The sequence below is a fragment of the Dermacentor albipictus genome, chromosome 8, assembly GCF_038994185.2.
Source record: "Dermacentor albipictus isolate Rhodes 1998 colony chromosome 8, USDA_Dalb.pri_finalv2, whole genome shotgun sequence".
NCBI lineage: Eukaryota > Metazoa > Arthropoda > Arachnida > Ixodida > Ixodidae > Dermacentor > Dermacentor albipictus.
In genome coordinates, this window is record NC_091828.1 from 61960762 (window position 1) to 61972500 (window position 11739).

General features: G+C 46.5%; 1 protein-coding gene and 2 non-coding genes across 3 annotated transcripts in view; all 3 read left to right on the top strand.

Annotated features, from left to right (window-relative positions):
• Positions 1 to 11739, top strand: part of LOC135921775 (heparan sulfate glucosamine 3-O-sulfotransferase 6-like) — a 129442-nt gene that overhangs the window by 46913 nt on the left and 70790 nt on the right. The gene's annotated exons all lie outside the window — the stretch shown is intronic.
• On the top strand, positions 322 to 394 carry TRNAF-GAA (transfer RNA phenylalanine (anticodon GAA)). The gene has a single exon. It is a non-coding gene; the product is annotated as a tRNA-Phe (tRNA).
• TRNAF-GAA (transfer RNA phenylalanine (anticodon GAA)) lies at positions 10778 to 10850 on the top strand. Its single transcript has one exon. It is a non-coding gene; the product is annotated as a tRNA-Phe (tRNA).

Genomic DNA, 11739 nt, shown 5'->3' on the forward strand with positions numbered 1-11739 from the left:
TACGTCGGGGCACATGTTATTTTGTTCTTGCGTACACGTTTAATTATTAACCGCATGACACCTCTCACAACGAGGCGACGGTCATTTTCACTCTGAAAGACCCTTTGTGTCTGCACGAGCAACACATTAATCATGCGTCGTGCACAAAGCCACGCTCCGCACGCCGACCGACATGCGCGGTCGCGACAGCGGTCAACTCCTCAAGGGCATTGTGACGTCACGAACGACGCGACGAGGAAACACGTGTTCACTCGACTCCGTTCTGTGCCGGCGCCTTGCAATTGCATGGCTAGCGCGCTTACAGGGGCTCCCTTACGTTCGGCCGAAATAGCTCAGTTGGGAGAGCGTTAGACTGAAGATCTAAAGGTCCCTGGTTCGATCCCGGGTTTCGGCACGTGCTTTTAACGCGATAGCGTTTTTTTTTTCTATGGCTATATTCTTATATATATATATATGTGCGATTCATACACCGTACTTTGCAATAACTCAATTTTCCTTTCTTGTTGGCCGCGCCAACCGGCTGATATGGGCAATAGATTGACAAGGAAATTTATTCACCCGTAGGCACACTTACAACTGTGGTAGGAACGAAAAGCACAATATGACGTAAAGCACAATATGACGTACATCACATGTAATACATCATACTTGATGTAAACAAAACAGATTAACAAATGAAATAATAAATGGTGTCTTCTTGACACTGGCTTTGCCACACACAACAACAAAACTCATTACCGCATCCACGCAAAAGCATTATTGTCGGCCTCGAATTTACGAAAGGTACTCGGGGCACATACAGACACAATCTGAACTCGGGCAACCGAATTGAGCATTATTCTGGCTGTAGAAAGACTTTGCCTCGGGAGACGGTTATGTACCGCGTAGACCAGCGCCGTAGAAACTCGACTTCACCGAATTTGAACAACTGTTCTTCAAGATGACCCCATATTAACACCCGTAGTTTCCGCATTCTGGGAGATTGAAAAGGAAATTTATTCACCCGTAGGCACACTTACAACAGTGGTAGGAACGAAAAGTACAGTATGAGGTACATCACATGTAAGACATCATACTTGATGTAAACAAAAAAGATTAACAAATGAAATAATAAATGGTGTCGTCTTGATACTGGCTTTGCCACACACAACAACAACAACAACAAAACTCATTACCACATCCACGTAAAAGCATTATTGTCGGCCTCTAATTTATGAAAGGTACTCGGGGCACATACTGACACAGCCTGAACTCGGGCAACCGAATTGAGCATTATTCTGGCTGTAGAGAGACTGCCTCGGGAGACGGTTATGTACCGCGTAGACCAGCGGCGAAGAAACTCGACTTCACCGAGTTTGAACAACTGTTCTTCAAGATGACCCCATATTAACACCCGTAGTTTCCGCAATCTGGGGTACATTGCTCTATTTGTCTGCCGAGATCGTTCTGCGATGTTACGGAAGCACCACAAAATGTAGCTAGCGCTGTAGTAGACGAGACTCGCAAACCGATCTCGGCGCTGTGGTGGCCGCACGATGGATATTCCGAACATTCTTGCAACTAGCTTCCAGAAGGTGCGTGCCACAACGCAGTCCTTTACTACATGCGCGTTGGTCTCTGTTTGTGCGCAATATATGCATTTATCATTCGCTACCATATGCCAGCGTTTAAGCCTGTCTTTTGTAGGTAGAATGCCCCACTGATATTGCCAATGAAAGTCCTTCACCTGAGAGGGCAAATCGGGTGAAAGCACAGCTGTCCATGTTTGTGTAGTAGTTGTCCGTGGAGGTACAGCCGTCTCACACAACATTTCACAAAGCCTGGAAACTGGTGTCGCACGCCACTTTGTGATTCTTAGTTGTACAAGCTGGCTTTGCAAGCGCGCAGCCGCCGCATACTGCGGTGCCGGCGTTACCGCCGTCGGAAGCAAGTTGCCTGTACTCTGCGGCATAAGCGTTCGACGGTAATGGCCCAGCCAATAAAGGAGCAGTGGCAGATTGAAAAGGAAATTTATTCACCCGTAGGCACATTTACAACAGTGGTAGGAACGAAAAGTACAGTATGAGGGACATCACATGTAATACATCATACTTGATGTATGCATTTGAAAAAGTAAGTTTCAAGTTGTAATATCTTGATCGCGACTCGTAATAGGCTGCAAACATTTCAGGACCATCCGGCAGGCGCCAGTATTGCTAGGCAGTTAGAACGTTCTTTGGTAAGTGAATTTTGCTCTCAAGTGTGTGAGAAGGTTGCGTACGAAATATCATCGCATCAGGCGTGTTTCTTGCATCTGAACGCACCAACAACTTGCGTCAACAGTCAAACACGAGAAAGAAGAAATGATTTTTTTTTTTTTTTGTTCCCCCTTGGCAGCTTTCAGAGGCGGGGTGATCGGAAGTTTGCTGGCATCATCAACGCAGTGCTGCCACAGCGCTTATAAAAGGGCTTGCATGATTGTGTGTGGTTTACACATCTTTACCATAACGCTCTTGCTGTTTATCCTTACACCTACAGTGCGACAGCTGGAATGCCTAACATGGCTGCGCAAAGGCGTTATGGTAATGTGCTGCATGTAATACAAGTTTCTTCCTGTTTTATTCCTGCAATAATATATCGAACGCGCTTCTCGTGTATTTTATTTGTGTACCTAACGGTATTAGTGGTTTCATAATGCACTTTTACGCGATATGACAAAAAGTCAGTTGCTCGGTCGCATATTGTGCGCGGATAAAGTATTTCAAGCACTTCGAGAGTGAGCCCTGGCTGCTTTACGCTTGAACTCATAACCATGTTGAAGTTGTGTAAGCTATACACAAATATGACGTCTTACACAAGAATGAAAAGACAATGAAGGAAAAATACAACGCAAAAGATAAAGCCTCCGAAATCCTGTGCCAATTGCACAGTGCATCATGCACACGGGCTTCAAGTAACATCGCAAAAATAACTCGCACGAGCTGTCTTGGAGTACGCGCGAATAGATTAACAAAACGTTCGCCGTTTTTCTATGATTTATTTTCTTTCCTCCTTTCTTTTGTTCTTCTTTCTTCTTTTGTTTTCTTTTTTTTTTGTTAGGCGCAGATTTCCTCGTTCCGTCAATCCTCTCACCTTTCAGAAACAACTTCCGCACGCGGCCTCGCAATATTAGTGGAAAGATGGCGCGGGGTCCCACGTGACCTGCAGGGTTTGCCAGCCGCCTAGAACGGGAAGGAACGGGGAACTGAGGACAGGTTTCTCAAATTATGAATGAGAGAGAGAGAGAGAGAGAGAGAGAGAGGAGCCGATGATGTGTTCGCGTGTGATGTCCTTCCGGGTGTCGGCTCTGGGTTGTTTTTGGTTGGAGTCGGCGTCGGTTGGGTTGGGGTCGTGCGGAAGTGATCATCCCGTCACGACGGCGCGACCGCGACATTGGCTGCATGCCTGTCAATCACGCTGTCTCGCGCGACCTCTCTACCCTGAAACCCTCCCCCTCCGTACGTGTATGCGTAGGCGTCGCCATTGTTCTGTTCTTGCGGCCTCTCTCCTCGGCCCGCTGTTCCTTGCCTCCCATTTAGCTTCTCGATCATCCGCGGCCGCTGTTCCGCTGCGACGGGACGCAATTCGTTGTCGCTTGAATAGGTGGCTTTAATGGAGGTGCCGATTGCTTTTTGCGACTCCCGCCATCCTCCGGCTATACTTTTTATATGTGTTCTGGAGCTTTCCTTTTTTTTTCTTCGAAAAGTATATTGTTAATGCGTGATACTGCGCGATGCTGTGCCAGCATCAATTACGACGCCCATGGAAAAGATGGTGGGGGGGACGGCAAAAATAACGAGAGTAGTGCTTTATTTTGTGGTACGAGCATCGAGTGACCTCGTGTTTTTTTGCGCAGCACTTCCGGTTCACCTCCTGAGACGACCGGGGAAGAAATTCAGGATAGATCAGGGAAAACAAATTGACAAAATTATAGTACAGCATGAAATACGTGCGTTCCATTATAGATTTCTTATCAGAGCATAAGTTTATTTACAAGTTGAGTTACTGAATTGTCTGCAATATTTAGAATTAATTAGAAAACACCAAAGCACAGGATCGCAGACGTTAGATACCCGCCATGTGAGCACGACTTTGGCGAAATTCCTGGGAACCCGGAAGTGGAAAGCGGAAGTAATGACATCACTAATGAAGTCGCACACAAGGAGGTGTCATAATATTTAACCGGCTAAATAATGGGAAACTGTTGCCACAGAGTTCAGGTCGTGCATTGCGTTCGCCTAAAGTTAACAGGAAGAACGCCTTCGCCCAAGTGCGAGTGGCACTAAGAGACACCTAAGTAAAAGTTTTCTTTCTAATTCGCCTATTTCCTCGCACATTCCAAAGCACTATACACCTTCCAAGTATACTTCCTCTGGTACGCAATGTGCTTAATTCTCCCGCAATTTGATCCATTGTTCAAAACTGTGCGATAACTCTTGCAGAGGAATGACCCTCAGTGTATCCGTTGTTTTCTTCTCTCCACATGTGTAGGGTAACAAACCGGTTAAGCTAAACTGGTTAACCTCCCTGCCTTTCCTTCTCCACTTTTTCCTTCCTTCCATTCCTTCTCTCCACATCGCGAAAACGCTTGCCTTCTTCAAAGGGACAATTGAAGAGAAAAAATAAATATGCTTACATTGATAAAGTAAACTTTGAAACAATATTTTTGTTAGTTTCCCAATAATATAGGTTGATTACTAGTAAATAAAATGAAGGTCAAACTCAAACGTATATTTTTTAAATTTTGTGCCGAAAACCCCAGCGCCGGTTTACGTCAGTGTGGCGTAACGAATTTCACCGGATTTTCTCGTATTTTGGCCGCTTTGGCATGACAAGTGTTCTTGAATCTTGTAAAGTTCATTCTTTAGGTCACTTAGTATACAATATACATAAATGAATCATTCGTTCTGGAAAGCTATATTTTCAAAAGTATTTCGCGTATACACACATGAAATATATATGAAAAGAACCACAAGCTCACCAAGTTGGTATTGTGTTGACGTACCTTGTTTACGCGTACCCTACTACCGCAATCCTTAGTCGAGCTCAAAGAACGCATCAGTGCTGCAGCGCAGACAATTGACAGGACTATGCTATACAAAATTTACGTAATGAGCTCCATTATCGTCTGGATGCGTGTCCTGTCACCAAAGGGGCACAAATTGAACATTTGTGGAGCCTGTATAAACATGATGTGTTTGTGGTTCTTTTCACGTATCTTTCATGTGTGTACGTGTACTACTTTTGAAAATATAGCCTTTTATAAACGAATGAATCATTTATGCTAGAGCCCTGTACAATGGGGTCAATGGGGTAGCCAGGAATTTTTTTGAACGTTCCGGGGGAAGATGGGAGGGTGGGGGGGGGGGGTGAGGAGCATGTGGGTATTCTCGCACGTCGTTTTATGCCGGGTATTCTTTGGTACACATAAATTTTGGGGGGAAGGGGGAGGGGCACGGGGACAGGAATGTGGTCTGTCTTTACCGCTTAAAAATGAAATAGGGCCTCATGCCAGAACTACCTGTATCGCGCAAGGGACGTGCACCCTGCTTTATGACTTCATGCTACTATAGGCCCGAAATTTTCATTGCCAAGTCCGGCGTGACGAATACGCTGACGTCAGAATCATCGCTGCTTACTACGGAACATCTCCATTAGATTCCATGGCAGTGGGCGCAGGCAGCATGACGTCATGGATCGTCAGGGAGGCGTTGCCTAAGCGGATGCTGTCGAAATCTGTGACGTCACGACGAGCGGGTGCGCAAAGTTCAAGGCGGCGTCGCCACCCGTCTTTCGTTTCTGCGTTCCTTTCTGGTTTACCGACCGAGCCACTTCTCACGCAGTAACAGATGGCTTTTTGGTGCTGTACAAGAATAATTTAATAACACACATCAACTATTTTTGTCCGCTTACCGTCCCGCTAAGGCCTCGTTTCCCTTTAGGCGATAAGAGGTCGTGGGGGGACGAAGTTAGGTGGGTGTACAAAGGGTGAGACAAATTAAGACGGCGTTGTCATCTTTTTTTTCTTTTTGTCTGGAAGTTCTGCATGCACGCTCAGCGGTGCAGATGCCGTTCACCTGAGTTCCGCAGATTGTGACGTTTTATTCCAGCTATACATCGCACGACTGCTTGGCCACTTAACGTAAAAAAAGGAAATGCTGACTGACTACCTGATCTTAGGGTAAAAAAAATAATATAAAATGAACGAGTACTCCGATAAAAAAGAAAAATCCATGAACGAACGGAACTTGATGCAGACATGTTATTCTTAATTTCCGCCATCGCAATATTGACTTACACGGCTGACATGAGGCTCAACCGAGAGAAATGCAGGGCGCAGACAAATGTTCCCGCAAGAACGCTATTTGGTCAGCTGACGTGGCGATATATATAGCGCGCACAGCCCACGCCAATCCGCATTTATCGGTGCACTTTAAAAACTAGTGGGAGTATCTCAAGCGTAAAGGGGCCGATTTACTCCTAAGGCATTCACTCGTATACAAAATTTTGCACCCTTTGGGGCTTATCTTAAATATATCGGGCCTTTCGCTTTCCTTTCTTCTCGTTCATTACATTACGAGGGCCTCGAATTGGGCAACATTGATGCGCTCAGGTAGCATGTGGGGGTTTCGTGACCAGTTGCCGTCCCCCAACTATAGATCACGTTCTCGTGACGCATGCGGCAGAAAGGATGTCATCCACCGCCTGTAAGTTTGTGAGTGGTGGCGCTGGCTAACGCTCTCATGGTTAACACGGGGGAAGCGGGAGATGGAAATTCAAGACAACGAGCAAAACGAGAACAATGTTAAAGTGGGAGCCATCGTTTCGAAAAGTGCACTTCTCTTTTTCAAGGCGACATGGAAAAGCCTTGAAAATGCTTTGAAAAAGACAAGTCCACTTGTCGAAACGTTGGCTCCCGCTTTTACCTTGTTCTCGTTTTGCTTGTCGACTCCCCAGGGTTAGTTCTAGCAGGAAAACATGAATACCCCAGAAAGTGGATGGGAAAACGGCGCCCCGTTAGCTCTATTGGTAAGAGCATCGCACGCGTAATGCGAAGACTTGGGTTCGCATCCCACCTGCGGCCAGTAGTTCTTTCATCCACTTTCATTTCCACTAATTTATAATTTCTTTAATTCGATTAGTAAGTACAAGTAATTGTCCCTATGTTGTCTTTGGTGTCTTTGTATCTTGGCTTCTTATGATATGTACCCCTATTGAAAAATCCATATGCCCCATAATTCCCATGTCCAATAATCCCATCTGAAACATATAGGATCGCATACAAAAGCTCGTTTTTCCTCTATTTCATATGATGTTATTGGATATATGATTAACAAAAATCGGGCCCCTCGGCTCGGTTCGCTTTGTTCTCGTTCACACATGCACACACACAAACACACGCACACATATTTATAAAATGCCTCGAGCGGCCAGTCGCGCGACCATTTTACATGCATTTGCGGGTTTCTGTCACGCTCGGAAAAACACTTTTATGTAGCAGGTATAGAGGAACATAAAGCTGTATCGGGAGTTTTTCGTGCCGCTTTACAATTTCCTCATAGACACTTTTCATCTGAATTAATATTATATAAATAGTAATAAAATTAACCTTAATTAATTAAAACAAAAGAAAAACGAAAACAATGCGCGAGGAACCATTCATTGGACGTCTCGACTTCCAACGGCGAAATGCACATATGCACAAACGAGGTTCGATGGACGAGAGCGCATTTGCGCTATACGTTCGGCGTTCAGCCAGCGTAGGCCGTCTGGGCATTTTCGTTGGAGCCCGTCTCTGCATCGACATCTTATTATTCACGACGCCACTTCCCTAGCCTTCCTGCTCAATGCGATTTCTGTGCGGCGGCATTCGCTCCCACTCCGCTGCCACCCATCGCAGCGCTACAACAGCCGGGTCTCTTCTACTGGGCCCCAGCGGTTCACCGCGACGTGGGCCCGCGGCGACTTCGCCGAAGAGCCGCAGAGGCGCCGACAGGCGGGCCTCTTCAGGGAACAGCGGGGGCACAAAAGCGAGCACGCAACCACGCGCGGCGGCGGCCCTGCACCTCTTCCCGAAAAAGAGCGCGTCTCCGAGCTGTCGCGCGTGTGGCCGTTGTTGTTGCGGAATGCGTCGGCGGAACAAATTTCGATTAGCGCGGCCCGGGGTGTGTGGCCATACGGAGGCACTCAATACCGCAGTTAATAGAGAGCTTTAGATAAGGGGGCACAAGTGCCTTGCGTATGCCAGAACCATTATAGTTCTGGCAAACGCAAGGTGCTTGAGGTACTGCGCATGCGCAGATTCCTGCGTCTGGGTGTGCGCATGCGCCGTACCGTCGCCCCTATAGTTCTTGTGTGCGCAAGCCGCTTTCGTACCCTAACCTAAAGCTTTCTAAGAAGTCACCAGAAATTGCTTGTCGCGTAGATGGCCCGGTAGGCCCCGCCCCGTATTCACGAAATTAGGTAAGATATTGCATCGATGAAACAATAAGTGACGCCTTAAGAAATAACGATATCAGAAATATATGAAGTGCACTAATCAAAACATCAAAAGAGGACGCAATTCGTGCGCAGGGGACGTGAAAGCGCTTTGATGCAGTTTGATGGTGAGTTAATGTGTTTGTAGGTCACGAGTAACAGTGCATACTTATATTTGGGGACTTCTTGCTAGAAATAAGGAATGAAAAAGCCAGAGGGGTGGCCGTATCGTACCTACATGTGTTGAAGTACACATCAACAGTTTTGTGGAATTTTTTTTTTTCACTTGTCAAGTAGCTCAATAACACGGTTGCATTATGAGCGAACACTACTTTTTCTTTGGAAACGCATATTCTTGTTTCTGCGCCTTTCCGAGTTTTGCGTTTCTAATCTTTTACTCATGAGCGACATCCGTGAGGCACGTGAGAATGCTTCCGAACACTGAGAATTTTCGCCTACGGCGACAACATTTTTACAGCGAAGCTGTTTATGAGGACCCTGTGATGTCGTTGTCAGGCTTTGCTAAAAAGTGGCCACGTGACTTAGCGGGACAGGGAAAGAACAGGGGGAGAAGGGTTAGAGCGAACCCTTTCCCCCTTTGATGATGCTATCTTATACCGTTGTCACACGGTGCATTTTCGGCGATCGAACCAGAACGGCATCGAATTTATCGACGATAGATTCCACCCTGGCGCGAAAGAAACAAATGTTTTGCTGGCGGTTCGTGGCCAACGAACAGCGCCCAGCGATTAAACGCGATACTAGGAGCGCTCGGCTGCCGGCACTTCTTACGCCAGCAAGAAGTGTCAGCAGCCACGTCAATCGTCAAACCAAATTGGTTTTGTTAGTTTTGATACTTGTTAATCGCTATTTATGCTGCTCCAGCGAAGTAGAGGCCTTATCAGGAGATTTACGCCCTGCTTTTGCCTTGCCTTGCTGGCAAACCTTGTATTTGTTTTGCCTAAACAAAGAAGTAAAGAAAAGAAAAGGAAAGGCTCACCTATAATCAATACAATCGCAGCGCCCGCATCTTCAGTGGTGGGCCTTGCACCCCATATACGAAGCTTTGGATTAGTGGTTTTGCACATTTCATCCCATCTATACCTCTATGGGAAGACCGCGAGTATATAGTGCGTACTCCTGAGGAAGAAGCTGCCTCGAGAAGTTGGCTCGTGAACGGGCTCGTAGTCGTAGGGCATGCTCACCACGCGAGAGAGAAAATGAGGTGAAAGAATGGTGAAACATACATATACGATATAGACTGCTTGCGAAGTTTGACTTGCATGATTTAAAACTCGGTGTAACTAACACAGCTTTCGCTCTTCGACCATCCTCACGGACTGGAAGGGACGGCGTTCTTTGAGGATGCTGAAATTAAGCTGTACCTGACGTAATAGTTCTGCGGAAACCCGCAAGGTGGAGATAAGCAATTAATTAAGGGAAAATGAGACGTCCACCCAATCGTAGCAAATGCCACAAAGGAAACCCATACGGGCTCCTCGAAAGAAAAGCCTCGCAATTGAAGAAAGATTCGTCCTGGTCCGGGACTCGAACCAGGGACCACCGCCTGTCCGGGACAGCCGCTCTACCATCTGAGCTAACCAGGTGGCTAGCAGACGACCGGGCAAAGTCGAATTTGTCAACAGCTCGAAGCAAAGGAAAGAGTTTCACGTAATAGTTCTGCGGAAATAGTTCTGCAGTTTCCGCAGAACTACTACATCAATCAAAAGGCCAGTATGCAGCGAAGGGGATAAATTGCGATCAGCTCGATTAAAATTCGAAATCATATCCTCTACTAATCAATGTTCTTTTGCGCCAAACAAATGAACATTCCAGAGAATATCTCACCCGACAGCAGTAGTTTAGAGTTTAAAAGACGTGGTCCGAATGTAACACCCTCCGGCACAATGCGGACATACGTCGGGGTACGTGTAGTTTTGTTCTTGCGCAGGCGTTTAATTATTCACCGCATGACACCTCTCACAACGAGGCGAGGGTCATTGTAGCAAAGCAGTCACGTTCACCGAGCATACTTGCACGATTCATTCCATTCCGAAAGACCCTTCGTGTCTGCACTTGCAAAGCATTATTCATGCGTCGTGCCCAAAGCCACGCTCCGCACGCCAACCGACATCCACGGTCGCGACAGCGGTCAACTCCTCACGGGCATTGTGACGTCACAAACGACGCGACGAGAAAACACGTGTTCGCTCGACTCCGTTCTGTGCCAGCCTCTTTCAATTGCATGGCTAGCGCGCTTACAGAGGTTCCCTCCCGTTCGGCCGAAATAGCTCAGTTGGGAGAGCGTTAGACTGAAGATCTAAAGGTCCCTGGTTCGATCCCGGGTTTCGGCACGTCTTCTTTTTTCTATGCCTATATTATTATTATTATTATTATTATTTTACGATTCGTAGACCCTACATTGCAATAACTCGCTTAATTTTCCATTCTTATTGGTCACGCCGACTTGCTGATATGAGCAATGAGTTGTAAGTTGTAATATCCCGATCGCGAGTTGTAATAGAGTGCAAACATTTCAGGACCATCCGGCCGGCACCAATGTTTCTAGGCAGTTAGAACGCTCTTTGGTAAGTGAATTTTGCTGCTAATTGCGTGATAAAGTTCCGTACGATATATCATCACATGTGGCGTGTTTCTTGCATCTGAACGCACCAATACCTTGTGTCAACAGTCAAACACGAGAAAGAAAAAAAGAGTTTTCTTTCCTCCTTGGCATCTTTCAGAGGCATAGACGGGGTGACCGGAAGTTTACTGGCGTCATCAACACAGTGCTGCCACAGGGCTCATAAAAGGCCCTACATAACTGTGTGTGTGGTTCACACACCTTAAGCATAATTCCCTTGTTGTTTATCCTCGCACCTACAGTGCGACAGCTGGAATGCCTACCACGGAAGCGCGAATGTGTTATGGTAATGTGCTGCATGTAACACAAGTTTCTTCATGTTTTATTCTTATAATAATATATTGAACGTCTTTCTGGTGTATCCTATTTGTGTGCCCCTTTCCGGGGCAGCCGCTCTGCCATCTGAGCTAACCATGGAACCATGGAAATAATTCTGCAGTTTCCGCAGAACTATTTACTTCAAGCTCTTTCGTTTTTTGTTTCGAGTTGTTGACAAATTCGACTTCGCCCTGCCATCTGCTAGCCGCCTGGTTGGCTCAGATGGTAGAGCGGCTGTCCCTGAAAGGCGGTGGTCCCGGGTTCGAGTCCCGGGTTCGAGT